The sequence below is a fragment of the Rattus norvegicus genome, chromosome 2, assembly GCF_021556685.1.
Source record: "Rattus norvegicus strain SHRSP/BbbUtx chromosome 2, alternate assembly SHRSP_T2T, whole genome shotgun sequence".
NCBI lineage: Eukaryota > Metazoa > Chordata > Mammalia > Rodentia > Muridae > Rattus > Rattus norvegicus.
The window spans coordinates 32,966,162-32,974,998 of record NC_141535.1 but is presented as its reverse complement, the minus strand read 5'-3'; the positions used below and the strand labels follow the sequence as shown (position 1 = coordinate 32,974,998).

The 8,837-nt window shown below is 45.7% G+C and overlaps 1 pseudogene; it reads left to right on the top strand.

The window, feature by feature from the left end:
* The first annotated feature begins 7,228 nt into the window (after positions 1-7,228).
* Positions 7,229-7,761, top strand: Ube2v1-ps20 (ubiquitin conjugating enzyme E2 V1, pseudogene 20; annotated as a pseudogene).
* Positions 7,762-8,837: the final 1,076 nt, after the last annotated feature.

Genomic DNA, 8,837 nt, shown 5'->3' with positions numbered 1-8,837 from the left:
GTATACCGTGTGTTCTGACTCAGAGGTGTGGTGGTAGTAGTCTCTCTCTCTCTCTCTCTCTCTCTCTCTCTCTCTCTCTCTCTCTCTCTCTCTCTCTCTGTGTGTGTGTGTGTGTGCATGAGAGAGAGAGAGAGAGAGAGAGAGAGAGAGAGAGAGAGAGGTGGGAGGGTAGCGATGACAAACACACTCATTCAAACCTTTAGGCAGACTCCTTAGTTTCATCCGTGAGCCTCATCAGGGACGCCTGCACACATGTGTTTGCTGCTGCACTATCCCCAAGAGCCAGGAAGTGGAATCACCCTAGAAGACGGACAACAACAAAAGAAATTAGTGAAGAGCATGTGTTACGGACACTTGGTGGAATTGCGTGCAGCCATAAAGATAAGTGAAGTGACACCTTCAGAAAAATGTCTGGAGTTGGGAATCATTATGCTATGTAAAATAAGTCAGGTTCAGAAAGACAGATGTCACATGTCTAGGGAACCTATATTTGAAAGTGTGTGTGTGTGTGTGTGTGTGTGTGTGTGTGTGTGTGTGCGCGCGCGCGTGCAGAAATCAGTAAGTCCTAGCTATGTACAAGGACCCTGTTTTAAAGCCAACAAATGGTTTGTTCTGAGCCAAATCCAAGTGACTAACTTCTGGGTACATGTATCCAAGTTACCCTCGATGACATTCTCTCAAAGGAAAGAAGTCATTTAAACATTTACAGCCACAGAACAAAGAAGACCATTAATCAATACATCCAGCAAGTACATCGGTGGGGACTTTGTGTCGGCAGGCAACAGCAAAATGAGGAAATCTGTTGTGTAACAGCCTTAGCTTTAAGCTGGTTAAAGCTAGAGGCCTACCAAGGGCTCCACACTGAATAGTAGCTTCTACATAGTGCAGAAGGCAAACAGAAAACAAGACACTACTTTTCTTAAAAATAGCCCAAGACAGTTTGACCGTGCGTATAATATTTAGTCTTTCACAGTCATGGCCTGGCAGCTTGGGTGTCTTTATGGGTGTGGCTTCTGAAGGGAAATTCAGCATCGCAGGCCGATAAGCATATTCTTTCAAACCTTAGGCACACTTAAAACAAGATGATGAATCTGAACTTCGTTTGGGCGATTCTTTTTGAGATGGAGCATCCTGTAACTCTATCTGGCCTCAAGACAGTTGTGTAGCTGGGGATGACCTTCAGTTTCTGAATTTCCCATCTCTGCCTGCCATTTGTGCCATCATAGCTTATATGGGTCTGGGGAGCACACGCAGGGCTCTGTGTATGCTAGGCAAGTGCAAACATGCTACCAAAAGACCGAGGTTCCAGCTCCCCGCAGCCCCTTTGTTGGAAAATATGCTCCCTTTGGAGGTTGCTCATTCTGAGAAAGGGAGTTACAGCAGCAGATGCTTGGGGAGTGTGAGACTAATTCACTTTCCCAGCCAATATGCCTGTGGAGGAACTATCCAAGGAAAAGCAAATTTGCTTAGATATTAGTTTTTAGTTAAACAAGGAAAGACTGGTGGGGGCAATTTCAACTCAAGAAATAAAAAAGAAAGCTAAATGTTACATTTCTTAACTTTTTTTTTTTTTTTGGTTCTTTTTTTCGGAGGAGCTGGGGACAGAACCCAGGGCCTTGCGCTTCCTAGGCAAGCGCTCTACCACTGAGCTAAATCCCCAACCCTCATTTCTTAACTTTTAAACAGGCCTCTGTGCTCCCCTAAGACTAAGTAACACACACACACACACACACACACACACACACACACACACACACCCCACTACCACAACTACCACACACAGTCTCCTATAGCCCAGGCTGGCCCTCATCTCCCTAAGTAGCTTGAAGCAGTCCTTGAATTCCGGGTGTTCCTGCCCCCCACCTCCTGCAGGCTGAGATCACCTGCATGCATCACCACTGCCTGTTTAAGCAGCAGCATTATGAGAGGAGCAGTTGCTAAGAGCTTTGAAATCCAAACTCAAGTGGGTAGGCAGAATAGCAGAATCAAAAGGAAAACTTTGCAGATTCTTGAGGGGACAGAGAGCGCAGGTAGGAAGCATCCTCATGTACAATGGCCATCTGCCGTGTTCTTATTGTTTTGATCAGCATGCCTAATCTAATTAATCTTGGAAGTAGATACAGTTGCCAATTTTCAGAGTACAAAACAGAAGCCAAGAGAGATTATAGAATTTGATTATACAATTCCAAATTGAGTTGTTTTTTTGTTTTGTTTTTTTGCTTTGATCTCTTTGATTGCTCTTTATCTCTTCCTTTAATGTCACCCTGGGTACCAACAGTTACTGATTTCCCCAGAAGAACTTTGCTTAATAGAAAGTAGCTTAGTTGGGGAGGGGTCGATGTGTATTTTGGAGGACACCGCATTTCCCTTCGATTCCCCCAGAGATGGCCGATTGGTGGTTATAACTCAGTATACTTTAACCCTAAGGCACTACAAATGACTGTGTAAGAGTATCACAGTCTGCTACTGTTCCAGAACCAACTTCCACTAAAACTTTAACTTCTCCACACCCGTAAGTGTATCTATTCATGTCAACCCTAACTGAATCTGGTGAGGACATAGCTTTAGTCACTTGGTTAGTGCTCAGGCTGAACTCTTGGGGACAATGACACTTAGAACTGCAAGAGAACCTGGAGGAATTTCACACCTAAGCAAAGGAACACACAGCCTCAAATGCTTCAACCCAGTCCCCCAGTGAGGACTTCCAGCTCCGTGGCCTCTTCCTTCCTTCTTGTCTAGTAAGAACATGATGGGTAAACTTGGTTTTCAATATGGCATACAGGAACAAGGAGCTTGGGTTGGGGCGTGGCCTCCATTAGATTAACCTGGGGGCATTTTTTGATTGATGGGGTGCGGCACAGCCTGCTGTCCCAGTGCAATGGTGAAGGAAGTGTAAGTTGAAATAAAACCCTTTCCTTCTCCAGTTGCTTTTGGTCAGACAGCAACAGAAAGAAACGCAGAACAGTCAAGAAGTGTTAGGAGCAGTTAATGATGGGGACCTCGGATGAGTGTGAAATGGCTTTTGCCAAAACATTTCATCTGGGGGCCCAGCTTTCAAGTTTATGATGTGAATGACATTCTACACTGATGATTGAAAAACATTAATTTTTAAATTACTTGTTAAAGGTAACTTTACCTTTCTAGCTCCCCTTCAAATAGAATATTTCACGACATTTAATTATTGAAGGTCTCCGTGATATAAGGAAAAAAGGACTGAAGATTAAGAAGGTTTTAATGAGCAAGGGAGTCACCTGCAAGTGAGACTGGCTGGTAGGTCTGGCTGTTGAGAGAGCTGCATTAGAAGGGATCTAAGGCACAGGGGTGACACACCCAGAGCTGTGGGCTTCACAGCAGCCAATGTATCAAAGTTACTGGAGGGGGTTAGGGATTTAGCTCAGTGGTAGAGCGCTTGCCTAGCATGCTCAAGGCCCTGGGTTCAGTCCCCAGCTCCGGAAAAAAAAAAAAAGAAAAAAAGAAAAAAAAGTTACTGGAGAACTCTCCCTTTCAGTAAGTTCTTTATATTCCTACAGTAATTACAGCCATTGCATGCAGAATCTGGAGGGCTGTGTTGGGCGCATTGCAAACCCATGGACCTCTGCCCCTTTCCAGTCTTGATAGGACACATTGGAATCTGAGTGTGGGGGCTGTAGTTAGGAAGGGAGTTTAGGACTCTGTAGTCTGTTTGTTTACTTAGAGACAGTCTGGTGGCATAGCCAAGGCTGACCTTGAACTCAGGATCCTCTGTACCAGCTTCCTGAATGCTAAGATTGCAAGCATGTACACAACACCCAGCTAAAACTGTAATAATGAGCCTTTTGGATAGTTTTGCTAAGCTTTCTACAGCCTCTGGAATACTATGCTATGTAGGCTTAGATTTTTTTTTAAAACTTACTTTTAATAAGGGTTCTCAAATGCTTCCTTCTGGCTCACCATCCAAAGGTAGGGAAGAAAGATGGTAAATAGGACAAGAAGAAGTGGACCTGTCTAGAAGTAGTTCATTGGGGGTGATTCTAATCTCCGTCTGTCAGGATACCAGCAGTTCAGACCAGTAGTGTCAGGATAGCACATATGGATCAGTAGCAGTAGCAGGATCCAGCAGAAACAGCCAGGCCTCTGCCAAATTAGCACAAGTCAGCAGCTACCAGGACTACCCAGGAAAACTCGAGACCAATGAAATATTGCAAGAGTAGCTATGCAAGTATGCGTCACTGTCCATCGAGTCCTATTTAGACTCTCTCCAAACACCAGGCGTCCTCCCATGGGTCTTGCCTCAGCAAGATGACACGTGAGCCTGCATCACACGGCCCATCCAGAAGCTTCCACTTCAGAGCTACTTGGTGTATAGCTCATTTCCTCACTCCAGCCACTTCTCTGTTTTGAATGAATAAGGCATTGAAAATATCATGGGGAACGATGACAGTCCCCATCCTCCCGAAGTTTATCACCCGGTGGTGAGAATAGATAGAACACCATAAAACCCCTGAAAGCCATGTCATGACAACCTTTACAAAGGACATAGTGGGAGCAAATGGTGTAGTGTGCTCTCAAAGTAGAAAGGGAAGGAGTTAGAGGTGACTAAGGAAAGAGGTTAGGAGAAGGGGAGGAAGGTAGGCTGTTGCAGTCAGAGGAGGGATGCTTGGTATTCCAAAGACAACAGAGGTGAGCAACTGGAAGAGGGCAGCCGGAAGGGGACCAACGCAGTGGTTTGAGCGAAAATGTCCCCCCCCCCCAGGCTCACGTATTTGGTCTCCGGTTCATGGTGTTGTTTGGTGAGGTCCGGGGGTGTGGCCCTTGTTGGATAAAATGTGTCACTACAGACAGGCTTTGAGAGTTTAAAGACCGGCAACATTTCCAATTTGCTCTCTCTGCTTCCCGCTCACAGTTGAAAAATGTGAGCTCTCGGCTTCCTGTTCTGGTTGCCACGCCTGCAGTGCTGTGGGTGTCATTATGGATTCATCCAGCTCCCTGGATATGTAAGTCAAAACAAACACTTCCTTCTGTAAGTCGTTTTAGTCACAGGTTTTTGTTTTGTTTTTATCTCAACAACAGAAAAGGAAGCAGTACAACCATGAACTTAGAAAGCGATGCCTCATGGGAAAGCTTCATGATGAGTATCCCTTTGCCTTGGTCATTTGACCCCATCCCTCTGTCAGGTGGAATGATAGATAGGTCAGGGACATCGCAAGGGAAAGCAGGGCTGGCAGTGATGTGGGGGACTGTCCTCGGCTAAGTTTTCAGCACTTACCTTTTTCTGACTGGTGTTCGAATGCGATTCTCTCTTAGATGATACGATCGTTAATTTTGATGGTCAACTTGACAGGATCTAGACTGAGTCAGCAGGTGAGCCTCTGGGCATGTCTATGAGGAGTTATCTTGACTAGGTCAGTGCTGGACATGTTTGTGAAAGATCTCGTAACGTAGGCAAACTGAGCTGGAAAGAACTACCTTGGGTTTGTTAATAAACAACCAATCTGAATCTTCACCTCCTGACAGTTTTTCTATTATTCTTTTGCTTTTTTGTCATGCTCTCTTAAAGTTTGGCTTGTTTTATTTATTTATTTATTTATTTATTTATTTATTTATTTATTTATGTTTGTTTGTTTACTTTATTTAGACAAGACCACATCCAGCTATAACTCTAGTTTCTGGGGATCTAATGCCCTCTTCTGGTCTCTACAGGTATTGCGTTCAGCGGTACACATACCTACACATATACAATTCTGGCAAAGAATACATGTACATATATCTTTTATATAATGAATCTTTTAAAAATACTATTTTTGTCATTATTTCCAGTTTTTTCTCTTTCTTGTAATAAATTTTTTCTGTGTTCTTGCAGTAAAAAATTGACATAGCAAATAACTAAAATTAGAGACTTGACAGATATGTACAGGATTACATCACTGGTAAGCCACAGAGGGCAAACCAGTATGCAGGACTCCTCCATGGCCTCGGCTTCAGTTCCCGCCTTAGGCTCCTGCTCTGACTTCCCTCACTGGTGGAAATATAAATAAAGTGAATCGCTTTATCCCCACATTGCTTGGTGACAGTGTTGATCACAGCGTCAGGCCCCTGAAGACACGTGTACTCATGAGTCTTCTAAAACAGAGAAAGCTAAGACTAAAAACAAAGTGAGCAAAAGAGACAGATGCTGAACTACATGCACATCTATTAAAATCTTCTAATAATTAGAAGCCCAGAAAAACCCAAGATCATTAGACAGCCATGTTTTCTCTTATTTATGGTCAACCCTGTTGTGCAATACTCCAGTGTCTATTTTCTTTAAACACATTTAGTCCTATTTCAATGTACTGTCTCACTCTTAAGTGGAACTCTTTCTTCCATTCTTTTCTAAGGATTAATAAAACAAATGACAACTTAAAAAATTGTACATCTGTGTGTCCATTCCTGTGGAGGCCAGAAGAGGGTGGTGGATCTCCTGGGACAGAATTTACAGGCAGTTGTGAGCCACCCAGTGGGAGTGCTGGGAAAGGAACGTGGGCCCCCTGCAAGAGCAGCTAGTTCTTCTAACCACTGAGCCATCCCTCCACTGTCATCGGTGGATATCTTCTCTAGTGAGAGCAGACCATGGCGAAACTAAAACTGTGCCTGTGCAGAGGTAGCAGGCCTCTGTTTTATTTGAGGGGTGGGAGTGCTTAGTATTCTGTGGGTTGCACAGCGCCCTTGTGTGTGTGTCAGTTCTTAAGCAACATTATTAAGTTGGTTTTGTGTTTGTTTGTTTGTTTGTTTGTTTGGTTTTCGTTTTATTGTGGCTTCGGAGTGACTGTTTGAGATTGGGTCCATCTATGTCATTACTCCATAAGGGAATAGCAGGGTCCAGGTACCAGCAATAAGGAAGCCCAAGTGAGAACATTAGAACAGTCCCCAGTGTCTCCTCTGGTGGACTAACTCTCTCCCTACTCATCTCTAGGGGTTCTTTTTTTGTATATTCATGTTAGTCGGGCTTCTGTAGGAGAACAGAACAAATGGGTTGTGAGTGAATATTTATTAAGTCGGCTTATGCTCTAACAGTAGCAACAGTTGCCTGCTAACCAAGTAGCTGAGAACCCGACAGTTGCTTTTTCCTTGAGGCTGGGTGCCTCAGTAGTCTGTCCCACAGTGGCTGTCTCTCACTAAGAAGGCCAAAACCCCTTCCACAAATCTCAGTCCACAAGGCTGGGTTTCTCAACAGCCTCAATGCAGTTTAGAAAGCCTAGGAGGGGCCGGCCTTCGAGCGACAGTGACGCAAGATGGCAGCCACCACAGGCTCGGGAGTAAAAGTCCCTCGAAATTTCCGACTGTTGGAAGAGCTGGAAGAAGGCCAGAAAGGAGTAGGCGACGGCACAGTTAGCTCGGGTCTGGAGGATGACGAGGACATGACGCTCACAAGATGGACAGGCGTGATAATTGGGCCTCCACGAACAATTTATGAAAACCGAATATACAGCCTTAAGATAGAGTGTGGGCCTAAGTATCCAGAAGCACCCCCATCTGTGAGATTTGTGACAAGAGTCAATATGAGTGGCGTGAGCAGTTCCAATGGAGTGGTGGATCCACGAGCCATGGCAGTGCTGGCAAAGTGGCAGAATTCCCACAGCATCAAAGTCATCCTGCAGGAACTAAGGCGCTTGATGATGTCAAAAGAGAACATGAAGCTGCCACAGCCACCAGAAGGACAGTGTTGCAGCAATTAGTCACCAAGGCCCCGGCCTCCCTTCCCCATCCAACCCAAGTCTTCATTTTCCACAGTAGTGAATTTTCTAGATCCATCTGTAGACCTCAAAGTACTGGAGAGGAAGCCCCACTCAGACTTCATCCTGAGACACTGCTCTGATACTAACTTCTTGTCCATTTGAAATACCTAAGTTGTGCTGTGCAACATCATCTGTCGAGTGTAACCGCTGTCTGCCTGGTTGAACTTCTGGGATCAAGAAGGTGTGTTGAAATCGGTTTCCTTTGGGAGCGGTGGGCACAGCTAACGCAACTGTGAACAGACACATCTCACACAATCACCTGCTGCTGGCACTCGGCCTGGGTCTGCCTTTGCCCGCCCTGCCCTACACCATAGCTGTGTGGTGGCCCTTAGAATAGATGGAGAGGCTTCAGGTAGCAGCCGTGGGACTGACCACCGCTGGGCTTGGGGCGCTTTGACTTCACTCCTGCTTTCTTTTTTTTTTTTTTTTTTTTTTTTTTTTGGTTCTTTTTTTCGGAGCTGGGGACCGAACCCAGGGCCTTGCGCTTCCTAGGTAAGTGCTCTACCACTGAGCTAAATCCCCAGCCTCACTCCTGCTTTCTTAAGTCTTAAGTGATTGCCCCATCCAAGCCATAGTCCCCACTCCTCCACTCCCACCCTTGGCCAAAGCTTAGATTGTAACCTCCCTTCCCTCTGAAATTGGCCGCGGGTGAGGAATTCAGGGCTTCCCATCTCCCCACCTTTATCAAGGGGTGCTGCTTTCCCCTTCTCAAGTCCCTTGTTGCCCGTCACCACCCAACACTTGCTGTGGCCAGAAGCCACCAGATGAGGTTGGAAGAGCCTGGCCTCCCTCACTTAGCTCCGGACCACACTCGTTCACTTGCCACCAGCCTGGGAAGGGAGCGCCGGGTCCTCGGCCCTGCCACCACCATCAGCCCTTGAGCTTTGAGCTCAGGTCTAGAGGTGAACAGAGCAGTCACCGGGCGACTCAGACGGGCCAGCGCTCAGGGTCCTTGAATATATGCCTAGAGAAAGGCCATGCGGAGAGTCCTGGGTGCACATGGTTCTGAGTTGGTTCCTTTTCCCATAACTGCTTTGCTTTTACAAATTGAAGAGGTTTGAACAGGGCTCTCAGTCACCCTGG